The sequence below is a fragment of the Lagenorhynchus albirostris genome, chromosome 20 (genome assembly GCF_949774975.1).
Source record: "Lagenorhynchus albirostris chromosome 20, mLagAlb1.1, whole genome shotgun sequence".
NCBI classification, from domain to species: domain Eukaryota; kingdom Metazoa; phylum Chordata; class Mammalia; order Artiodactyla; family Delphinidae; genus Lagenorhynchus; species Lagenorhynchus albirostris.
In genome coordinates this window covers 19,802,617-19,814,808 of record NC_083114.1, presented here as the reverse complement: position 1 = coordinate 19,814,808, position 12,192 = coordinate 19,802,617, and the positions used below count along the sequence as shown (strand labels likewise).

Genomic DNA, 12,192 nt, shown 5'->3' with positions numbered 1-12,192 from the left:
ACTACCCCCAACATCTTCTTTAAAAAAAGATATGCCCCTATAAATTTTAATAGAAAACCTTAATAGAAATATCTTTTGAACTTTGGAGAAGGGAAAGATTTCTTAAGATACGAAAATGTTGACTCTAAAAGAAAAGAATGATACATTTTCTGTATTACAATTAAGAGTTTTCTTTCTTAAAAAGACAACTTGAAAATAAGCTACAGGTACTTCCCTGGTGGTTCAGTGGTTAAGACTCCACGCTCCCAGTGCAGGGGGCCTGGGTTCGATCCCTGGTCAGGGAACTAGATCCTGCATGCTGCAACTAAGACCGGCGCAGCCAAATAAAGAAAGAAAGAAAGAAAAAAGAAAATAAGCTACAAATCGTAGAGTATATGGCAATCCACATCCTAACAAAGGATTATATAAGAATATATCAAGAGCTCCTTGACATCTGTGAGAGACTCTATTCTTGTTTAAAATGATTCAGAATATATTGTCCTACATCATTGGCTTTGTGCTTGGCCATGTAACCTCCTTGAGCCAACAGAATGTGAGCAGATAGGACATGTGTCATAGCTTAGCAGAAGCTTTAAAAGCATTGCAAGTTTCTTTTTCCTGGATCCTCTGCCAGGAGAATGACATATCCTAAACAAGAGCTGTTCCTTTAGCCTGAGCCCAGGAGTGGGAAGACGTGGGGCAAGGAGCTGACCCACAGGTTGGAGCAGAGATGCAACTGACCTGCAGACTTGAGAGCAAAAAGGAATGTTTCTTGTTAGAAGCCACCGATTTGGGGGATGGGGGGGGGTTGTTATGGTAGCGAAAGCTGACCAATATGGAAACTAGTACCTAGCAGTGGAGTGCTGTGCTACCCAAAGAATAAAATGTGTGGTTTTGGCTTTGGGGCTGAGTGGCAGGCAGGGAAGTAACTACTATAGGGGGCTGGAAAACCAGCAAGCTATGTAATGTAATAGTTAAACATTTGGAAAAACTGTCACGTGATCATTCGGAAGGCAGAAAATATACCTACCGAATTTATGGCTTTGGGAGAAGAAGTTTTGGGACAGAATGTTGTTGGTGTGAGTTACTTGTTAGTAAGTACATTTCATCAGATACAAGAAAGAGGTGACAGCAGATAAGACTGGCTCATTTTCAAGCAGAATTGAAACAGAACATAGAAAGTGTAGAAATTGTAGAGTTTGAATGATGGAAAGGTGCAATCATCTGTTATGTCAACCTCTGCAGCCTGCAAAATATTCTCAAAATAGAAACTAGCTTTAGGGGCAATATCAAAACAAAGGCATGACCTGGGGTCAAGACCAAAATCAAGAACATGACTGTTACTTCCTTTGTTAAGACCTCTGAGGAGATTTAGATAGTCCCAGGGAATCCTGCCAGTTGGACAACATCACTTCTTAGAAAAGAAACTGAATCTCATTAATCCTGATAGCATCCAAATACTTGGAGTTATATCTAGAGAAGGACGGAGAGGCATGTCTCAAAGCGCATGTTGTGGCCACTGACACTTGAAGTGGCTACTGACCTTTCACAAAAAGTTTTTGAGCGTTCCATCACCGAAAGTGCTGCTGGTCTGGATTGAATAAGACTGACGCTTTAGGACATAAAAGGGTTTTGAGCCCCAGACTTTACAGGCAGGAAGCAGACTGATGATATTGATAAGAAAAACACAGACACCCAGAAGAAAAATGATGAAAAACAGGAACAGATATTTCACAGAAGAGGACACACTTAATGATTGATGTGATGGACAAGCGAAGAAATGTTTAACCTCATTACTGTTCAGGGCAATGCAAACCCGGACAAGAAAGAGATCTCAATTCAAAGTAATTTGACTAGCAAAAACGGGAAACTCTGATGATATCAAGTGTTGGAGAGAACATGGATCTACATGATCTCTTACACATGGCTGGTATCTTCAGGCAGCTACTTTAGAAAATGATTGAAACTGTACTCAAAACAGTGACTATCCTAAACCAGCAATTGCACTTTTTCATATAGACATAGTAGAAGTCTTGCTCGTACAAAAATGTTCATAGCTGCACTGTTTACAATGGCGACAATCTGGGAAAAACCTCAAATGCCCACCAAGAGAGAGTGGATGAATAAATAGGAGCATACTTAACCAATGGAATATTATACAGCAGTTAAAATGAACTGCATTGGCACAGTCTGTAATATGGATATATATTAATAGAATACTACTGGCCAAAAAGTAAGTCCCTACAATTATAAACACTATGATACTCTTTATAAAGTAAAAATATGTATACTTTTAGAAACACACAGATTAAGAAAAGCAAGGGAATTTGGGTTGTTGGTTACCTTGAGTTGAAGGAGTCAGGAGAAATAATATAGAGGGAAAATATGATTAGAAGCAGGTTATTGTCAAGGTTCTAGCTTTTGTTTGGAGTGGTGGTTCACATGGGTTTGTGGCATTATTAAGAAGAGCTAGAACTTTAAAAAAGAGGGATTGTTTTGATTGCTTTTTTAAACATTTATTTATTTATTTAATTTCTTTGGCTGTGTCAGGTCTTAGTTGCGGCATGCGGGATCTTCATTGTGGCATGAGGGATCTTTTGTTGTGGCATATGGGCTCTTCATTGCAGTTCACGGGCTTCTCTCTAGTTGTTTTGCATGGGCTCCAGAACACGTGGGCTCAGTAGTTGCGATACATGGGCTTAGTTGCCCCGTGGCAAGTGGGATCTTAGTTCCCCGTCCAGGGATTGAACCTGCATTCCCTGCACTGGAAGACGGATTCTTAACTACTGGCCCACCAGGGAAGTCCCTTGATTGCTTTTTTATATTTTATTTTGTTTTTAATTGAAGTATAGTTGATTTATAATGTTGTGTTAGTTTCAAGTGTACAGGAAAATGATTCAGTTATACATTTATATAAATGTGTGTGTATGTATATATGATTGTTTTTATTTAAGTCATAGACTATTAGAGTTAAAAGCATCCTTAGAAGTCAGTTAGTTCTACTTCCTTATTTCCCAAATGAGAAAACTGAGGACCAGATTGGAGAAGTGACTGACCCAAGTTACACAATTCCTGAGCGATGCAACCCAGCCTGCTCCTCTTGTAATCCTCCTACCTCAGTACTGACACGCTCAAGCCAAGGCTTCATCCTCTTTTACTCTGCCCCACATCTAACCCATCCATCAGTTCTGCTCCGCTCTGACACACCTGGGTCCATCTGCTTTGCACAGTGCCCACCCCACCCCACCCCCAGGAGCCAAAGCCAGCCTCATCTCCCACCTGGACTTCAGCCAGTGCCTCCTGACTGATCCTCCTACATTCTCTCTTACTCTCCAAAACACCTGTTTCCTGTACAACTGAGAGAGGAATCTTCTTTTTTTTTTTAAAAAAAAAAAAAAAGGTCAGTTCTTATCTCTGAATTTCTCAGCTATCTTCCCAAAGCACTTAGAATAAAATTCAGACTCATCATGGCCTCCCAGGCTTCACCTGAGCTGGTCCCTGCCTTTTTCTCAGGCTTCATTTCCTACCATTGCATCCCAAGTTTAATATGCCACTCTCACTGACTTTCTTTCTGGAATATTCCAGGCTGGTCTCTGCATGTAGCAGATGCTGCCAGTAGCCAGGTCACATGCCTTAGCTAGGCCTTCCGTCTCAGTGCACATAAGCTGCCTTCAGCCATGGAAGATCACTCTGTCCATGAGCAGGACAGGACAGAAGTGCCAGGGAGCAGGCCTCACCAGTGAGAGACAGGAAGTAGAGTATAAATACCCAAACTCCCTTGCTCCTAGGTGAGATAACTCAGCTGTGTCTCAGCTGTGTGCTCTGTACTGTTTCCCAAAGTAATAATTTAAACAATAGATCAGCCATACAGTAGAGTCACAGAATCTTTAGTTCTTCCCTGAAGAACATAAATGACAGTACCTGACACACATTCCTGAGCTGTTTCACAGATACTAAAACCCCCACCAGATGGAAGGAGTTAACTGCATGATGACCATGTACATGTAGCCCCCAGACCAGTTGGAACCAGAAGGTTGATGATGTTGACTCCAGAATGCATTACCACCAATCAATCAGAAGCATGTCTACGAGCTGATCAAGTACCTCACAACTCTCTCCATTACCCTGTCTTTGGAAACCTTTCCCCAAAAGCCAGTGGGGACTTCAGGCCTTTTGAGCATTAGCCACCCATACTCTTTGCTTGGCCTTGCAATAAATGCTGCACTGTCCTTCACCACAACCCAGCATCAATAGATTGGCTTTACTGCATTTGGATGAATGGACCCAAGTTTGTTTCGGTAGCATCAGGTTCCACTGAGACATGGGCCAGCTCATTAGTTCACCTACACATTCTTCAGCAGGATCATATGCCTGTGTTAAACCAGGAACTCAGAGTCTAGACAGGAAGGCAGTCTCAGGAACAGACAAATTACATTATAAGGCAGTCTGTGCAAGCACAGAGGGAAAAGCACGGTGCCTGGGGTCCAGGGAAGACGGAGGATTGGGAGAAACAAGAGAAGGGTTCACAGAGGAGGTGGTTTTGAACAAGAGTGGAACTTACCACGTGAAAAAACAGTTGAAGTTTATTCCCCTTAAAGAAAGGAGCATTTGCAAAGACCAGGGTGTGTCTGGCAGAAGGGTGTGGAATCCAGTCTAGGGGCACAGAGTGTATATATGGGGTTACAGGTGGTGTAGGTTGTGGCCAGATTAGGAGGCAGATTGCAGGACAAGCTAAGATGTTGGGCAGCACCCAGGGGTGAGTCTCTACCAAGAGGTGGTGCAGAGTACTGTTTCAGGATTGAAGCCAGACTGTCTGCATTGGAATCCCACCTTCCCAGCCAGTAGCTGAGTAATCTTGGACAACTTCTCTGTGCCTTGGTTTCCTCATCTGTACAATGGGTGTTAATAATAATGACTACTTCCAGGACCATGAGGAAGACTAGACAGCTGAACACACATGAAGTGCTTAGAGTAGCTTGACACACGTGAAGTGCACAACATAATGTTAGCTAATAACCGCTGTTATTCCACGGAGGGCCAGGGGAACATCAAGATTAAGGGAGGAACAGAGGACCAGGAACCTCTAACCAAGTCTAGGAGTAACAGCAGAGTGGTTGGAGGAAAACCATGAGGGCCACCTGTCATAGAAGCCATGGCAAGAGGATGTTTCCAGAAGGAAGGGTCAACAGGGTCAAGGGTGCCGAGATGTCAGGCAAGATGACAGCCAAGGGTGCCATGGATTTAGCAACAAGGAGGTCACCGTTGACTTTAGCCATTGCAGTTTTGGTGACGTGGTAGAGACAGAGGCCAGTTTGCAGTATATTGAACACATGGGTTGGGAGGAACGGGGGAGAGTGGCGCCAACTCTTCCAGCTGTTTGGCTGGGAAGGGACGCAAGTGAGAGGCAGCAGAGGTAGAGGGACGGTGAGGTCGATAACCATGTGCTTTGCCAAATACCCACTGCATCCCGCCATTGTCTCCTATGAGGTTCACAATCTCCGGTCAGCTAAGCAGGAGAAAGAGCAGAAAATATAAGTCATAAATGAGGACACGTGTATAGACAGATCAAGAATGGCAGAGCTGGGAGAAAGGCCGGCTACCCATTTCCTCTCCCTTTTCATGATGTGATTGTGGGCAAGGGGGGACTGGGCAAGAGAGTGGAGGATGCTCAGTGCCGTCTACCTGCTTTACCACACCTGGATGTAAAGGACCTATCTCTTGAAGGTGGATGGAGGAGGTGGCAGAAAAGGTTGGTGACAGATTCCTTTAAACTAACATACGCTGGGTGCCCAATATGTCCCATCCTACTGAATCACATCATATCCAGGTGGTGGGAGAAATATTTGGTTGAAATTGGTTCCAGCTAGAAACAGGAGGCAAGATGGCTCCCACATCAGCAGAGGCAACACTGTCTATTTTTCACTCCTGCCCCTCTCTGCAATCCCTTCTCTGACATTTTAGATAGGTCTGGTCTTTCTTTGACTCTGCAGCTGGGGAGTTGCGGGTGGGAGTGGCTTGGAGGTTGATGTGTCACTTAAAGCAGCAATGATTGTGGGAAGTAAAATGCATCCTTCTGATTTGTTTGGGAAATGTCTTTATGTCAAGGACTTTGGAACGATAAAACCATAATGGTGGGATTTTGGAAAATCATTTTCCAAACCAGGGCACAGGAGACCCAAAGTGGGATATTTCAAGGAGAAAACCAATGGATGCCTGTCCAACATGAAGCAGAAACATGGCAGGAGGGCTGAGAGGGGCAGGGCAGCCTTCATGGCATATGACTTGTGCAGACTCTGCTGTTGCATGCTTGAAATTTTTAGTTTTTAAACAAGACCCCTCATTTTATTTTGCACTGGACCCTGCAAATTATGTGAACCTCCTGGTCAGGGCCGCAGGCTTGGTGGAACACATGGACTGCAGACTTCAGCTAGGTCTGGCAGGCAGCAGCCCTGACTTCAGATGCTCCCCGCGTGAACCTGGCTCCTGAAACTCACCCACCCTTGGGAAAGCTGGGCCAGCCAGCGGGAGTTGAGAAAGAACCTGGCCAATTTGCAGTCAGCTCTTAAGAGCAGCTGTAAAGATGCGTCAGACAAACCGAGCAGGGAGGGAGGAAACACAGAACAGTCCTGGAAACCACGATAATGAGCAGGGCTCTGTGCTGCAAGCCTTCTGACACATTTCCATATTTAGTCCTCACAATGGTCCTAGTACAGAGGCACTGGGATCCCAGTTTTAGGGATAATGACCCAGAGGTTCAGGAAGATGATCAGAATTGATGGTGCTGGTAAGCGGTGACCTGGATTAAAATACAGGTGTCTGGATCCCAAGTTCAGTGCTTTTCCTATTACACTAGAGGATAGAGGTGAAGGCCAGGGAACCCGGATGTCCAAGCTGTGCTGGCTAGCACATCCCAGGCCCAGCTCCAGTTCTGAGCTAAATGCACTCTCTGGGACCAGTTCAGCTCACTCCAGAGCCCATGAAGCCAGACCTGGCAGTGGAGGTGTCTCTTTGGGTGGCCAGCTCTAAGCTGAGCCTGAGAGCCTGGCCTAAAGGGCAATGAAGGAAGAGCATCCCTGCTCAGGCTCCCCTGAGCTCCCAGAGCTGTGGCCCCAAGATGAACTGGGAAGTTGGTGGTGAGCAGAGGTGGGACCCAGGCGTCCACCTACTACCTCAGGGGAAGAGGGCTCCTCAGGGGACTTTCCTAGCAGCATGTGGGCGTGTTTGCTGAATCATGGGTGACCTTGTTGGTGTTGGTGGGTATATTTTGGGGTCAAACTGTTGCCACTTCCTGCCCCTGCGTCCTTGCTCTGTTGGGTGGAAAAGCTGGGGCTTTTTTCTTCTGCCATTCCCTGCAAAGTTGGCATCGTGCCCTGACCTCCAGGTGGGCTGCAGGAACCCTGCAGGGCTTTCCAGCATCCCAGGGGCCCCGATCATGCCCAGCTTCTCTCTCTCACCACAGCCCAGCTCTCTGGTCCTGAGCATAAAGCCAGAAAACCACAGAGAAGGAGCCTGTCTGGGAGTTGAGGTGGGTTATCTTCAGGGCTCTGTCACGGGGTCCCCATGTGACAACTCGCTTTTCCTTTCTGGGCTTCCGGCTCCTCAGCTGTAACGTGAGATGGCCCACCCCAATTGTCCTGAGTGTCCTGCTGAGCGCTGGGGGGATGTGGCACTCACCTGACCCACGCTGACCCCCGAATACACCCACAGAGACTTGGCAATGTGGCTATTTTTGGTCCAGGGCCGAATGGCTCAAGAACCACAAAACTGAGGCTACAAAACATTCTGAATCTAAGCCTATGTGTTGCCTATCAGGCTTCTTTGAGTTTCTGGCTTCCTGGGAGCTTTCTAAGTTTCAGATGACCCTGGCTCCTAGGGTGGGTGGGATCTAAATGCCTCAGGGACTTGGATCAGCCCTTATTAGGCTCTTTGCCCTCTATCCTCATCAGAAAGGGCAGGGAGCCCTCCCCAGCAGGCTCTCAGTACAACAGGCCTGATCCACCTCAGATGGACGAGGGGGCTGTTTAGGGTGTAGATTGTGGGCAGGGCTCTATCTGCCCTTAGGGACCCAGAATATCATTTCATGCCAAACCAGAAAAGGTCTCAGTAGCCATCCAGGCTAGAGGGAAGTGGTGGGATTGGATTATCTGGGGAGCCCTTTCGAGATACTCCAACTACCTTGAACTCAGAATACAAAGGTCCGCAGTGAGGTTCAAGCACGTGTCTTTGGATAAAAGCTTCCCAAATGATCCTAATATGAATCCCATTTCCGGGTAAAGAGTCACTGATTTAGGCCAACTTGCCCACGTTTTAGGTGGGAGAACTGATGCCCAGAGGCAGGAAGTAACCTGCTCAAGGTCCCACAGAAAATGAGCGGCAGAGCTCAGAAATCCTAATTTTTCACCCTCTTTATACAGAACCCCACCACCGTCACCTCTCCTGGATTCCTTCAAACTTCCCAGTCTGACTGCCTGCTTCCAGTCACTGTGTCCTGCAGCCTCTAGCACAAGCCCTCAGCACAAACCACACATCTGGCCGCACCCCTGTCGCAAGCAAAAGATTACTTAAGGCCTTCCCTCCACTGACAGCAAGCTTAGGTCCCAAGGTCTGAGCCCAGAAACAGGATCTTGTGAAACCCAGCCCAGGTCCTCCTGGCTCCATTTCCAGCCCCTCTCTGCAGGCCTTCCTCACCCCCGCATGCCCTGAAGACATCAGCCTCCACACCAGCTATTAGCATGCCATCAAACAATTGTTTGATTCTCCTTAAGAGATACAGCACGTTTCGTTTTCACACAAGCCTATGAGCGGGTATCATTATTATCCCTGTTTGGAGATGAGGCTGGGAGGTTAAGAAAGGGAAAGAAGTCCCGCCAGTGGTGTACAGAGGAGCTGGGCCTGGGGGCCAGGCAGAGCCCACCCTTATAACCACACACAATGTACCATCCAGGCCCCTGCCCAGGGGAAATTACACCTTCATCCTTCCAGGCCCAGCCAGTATTCCACATTGCACCCCAGTGAGCTCTCCGCTCCCCTAGAGGGGGCGTGTGCAGAGTCTAGTCTGCATATTATAGCAGCCTTGACCATCTGTGCCCGCTTACTGGTTTGCGTATCTGTTTTCCTCTGGAGGCTCTGACTCTGTGGTCCGCTCTCCTCTCTCACCTGACTGCCCATGCACAAAGTGGGCCCTCAGAAGATGTTTCCTGAATGAATGAGTGAAGGAATGAATGAATGACCACATCAGGAACTGAGACCTGTCACCAGCATCCTGTGTGTGGAATGGTGCCCATCAGCACAGTCGGAAAATGGTCCATCCATGCTAGAGGGTCCAGGGGGGTATAAACAAGCCCAGGGTTTGGGCCAGAGCTTCTCATCCTAATTCTGTCACTTGCTACTTGTATGACTCCTGTCACTTCCAGGACTTCTGTTTCTCATCTGCGGCTGGGGGATGACGAGAATGATGTGAAGACCTCTCCTTCCGCCTGCTTTAGCAACAGTCACTACGCACCCACCCTGGGTGGGGCGCTGGGGCATGAAGTGAGGACCACAACAGGGACTGCTGCTCCCTGGGAGCTTCCAGGTGAGGGAGGGGTGTGGACCACCAGGCAGTCACAAGATTGGCTTTGCTGCTATGGGGCGTGAGCCTGCTTCATGCTGGGAGCTCAGAGGGGGCAGCCTGCAGGAGGTCTTCCAGATAAAGCTGGAGCAGGCGTCCCAGGCAGAAGGGGCAGTGACGCCCCAGCACAGGTGCGCAGAGCAGTAACTGCGTGCGGCTAGAGCTCTGTGGGCCACATTGTGCGGGACTACGTGAGCCGAGCCGAGACGTTTGTACTTCACCTCCGAACAGCAGGCTGAGTTGTCACTCTGGAGCTCCACGGCTGTGGACGGGAATTGAAACACTGGTGACTGTCACTGCTGTGACATTCTTTGGGCACCCCCAGGGTCTGCTGTTGCTACAAGAGATGCTTGATGCCTCGTTCACTTTGTTGCTGAGAGCTGGATTACAGAGGCCTCCTGAAAAGAGCAAAAGGTGCTGAATGTTGGAAGACAGTGTACAAGGGAACCCAGGCGGAGGGTAAGAGTCACTGGAAAACAAAAGAAACGGTTTTTAATTCAAAGATGTTTGGGTGCTGGAGGCACTGTGCCTGGACTTGCACTTATAGGAGGCAGCTGGGGACGGGTGCGGAGGTGGGGATGGAAGAGAACACTGTGCTTCTGTGGGTGACAACGGAAAGCCTGGCCTGGGCGTTGGGCAGCACAGGATTAGAGAGGAAAGAGACCAGGAAGGGGGTCCCGGCTAGGGAGGTGGCAGCACTGCCTGGTTCCTGTGATGAAGCCTCAGATGGTCCAGGATTAATGGGTAGAGGGGGAAGGGGTGCAGTTTTATTGAGCACCTACTATGTGCCAGGCCTCATGGTAAGCGCTTCCGTATACTCTGCAGCTCATAGGACACGAGGTCTCTTCTCGAGCACTAAACACAGTTCCCAGTACCTGCCTCCTGCGGCGAGCTGTAAGCCCCACAGGGGCAGGACCAGTGTCTGTCTTGTGTCTGCTGTGTCCTCAGGACCTGTCATATTTTAGGTGCTCCACAATGATTTTGAATGATGCAACTTTCTTTTCCTCTCCCTCCTTCCTGCCCTCTTTCGTTTTCTCCCTCCCTTCCCTTCCTCTTCCCTTGTTCCAAGATAAGGTGAGACATCTCTTTTAATCCTTCAAATAGCCCAAAGTTAGGCTGTGGTTTGAGGAGTTTATTTTGAAAACATTGGGGAGAGTTTTACCAGATCCAGTCGGTAGTGGATTTTACAACGAAGGAACTAAAGTTGAGAAGTGTTAAGTTACTTGCCTAAGGTCACACAGCTAAAAAGTAGTGGGGCTGAAATCTGACCCAGTTACCTCTGAGGGCAAACACGCTTCCTCCCTAAGTGAGGGAACTAAGAAAACTTGGCCCCAGAGATGGACAAAGCGAGGCCAGTATTGCTGCAGCTGTGCGATGCCAGGAAAATGACTCCTCCCTCCACCCGCATGGGTTTCTGTGTCCTGGTCTGAAGAATCAGGCTGAGATGTAACTGGAGGAGAAGCAGGCAGGACCAGGCTCCGGGACCCCCAGGCCAGCAGGGCTGAGGCAAGAATCTGGGGCCACTCCAGGAGGAGATGATCTTAAGATGAACCCGCACCAGTTGAGCTCTGTCTGACCTCTACCCATCCGCAGTAAATTGGTCCCTACTTCACAAAAGGTGACTAATAAGAAAACCTCTCGAGGGGTGGGATAGGGAGGGTGGGAGGGAGGGAGACGCAAGAGGGAAGAGATATGGGAACATATGTACATGTATAACTGATTCACTTTGTTATAAAGCAGAAACTAACACACCATTGTAAAGCAATTATACTCCAATAAAGATGTAAAAAAAATTAAAAAAGAAAGAAAACCTCTCTACAGGCACATACTGGTTTTCAAACTTCTAACTAAGAAAAGGGTAGTTCACATGAGAAACTGGTTCAGTGTCGATGCTGGGAGCTTTTCTTACCTTTCCCTCAACTATGCAGTTCTGATCCATCACATTCAAGGCCATGGAGATTTTATTGAGTTATTACCTGGCCCGTGCTTTGCGCCAGGCTTAGAGAAGAAGAGATGGAGTGGGGCTGGGGGCGGGACCCTGTGGGACGCTAGGTTTCCATGCAATTGGAGCCTCTGGCCAGTTCCTTCTGGGGCTGCGGGAGCTGGGAAGGGGGAGGCATGACTAAGTCTTTCTGTCGCCTCTTTTCCTGTCCTGGGCTCATGGTAGCCGCAGTGAGGGGGAGCATGGGAAGTGAGCAGCTGGAGGGGCAGCCCTGTCCTGGTCTCGAGTGGGCCGAGCAGCATCCCCGGGAGGAGGGGAGAGCAAAGTATTTCCTGGGTGGCGACCTGGCCCCTCTCTGTGTCCCAAGTAAGTCTAAAGGATCTAAGGTGACATTTGACCAACTAGCCACATCCCTTTAATCTCCTTCCTCTTTGAGACCCCACTAAAACGACAACCAAGGAATAAAAAGTAGCAGTCTGCGAGGACAAAGAAAATAGGAGAGTGACAACAGTGTCTTAGTGATTTCAACTGCTTTAAGTACTTTTTGGGCGGCAGGAAGCAGCTGGCCAGGTGAAGGAATTGATGGAGCAGGTCCTTACTGAAAGTGTGTGGTCCTTACTGACAGTGTGTTCCCAGAGGTGGCCGCACGTGGTGGTCAGAT

The 12,192-nt window shown here is 48.1% G+C and overlaps 1 long non-coding RNA gene across 1 annotated transcript; it reads left to right on the top strand.

The window, feature by feature from the left end:
- The first annotated feature begins 7,445 nt into the window (after window positions 1-7,445).
- On the top strand, window positions 7,446-11,219 carry LOC132510750 (uncharacterized). Its single transcript, XR_009537420.1, has 3 exons — window positions 7,446-7,504; window positions 9,393-9,553; window positions 9,821-11,219. It is a non-coding gene; the product is annotated as an uncharacterized LOC132510750 (long non-coding RNA).
- The last annotated feature ends 973 nt before the right edge of the window (window positions 11,220-12,192 follow it).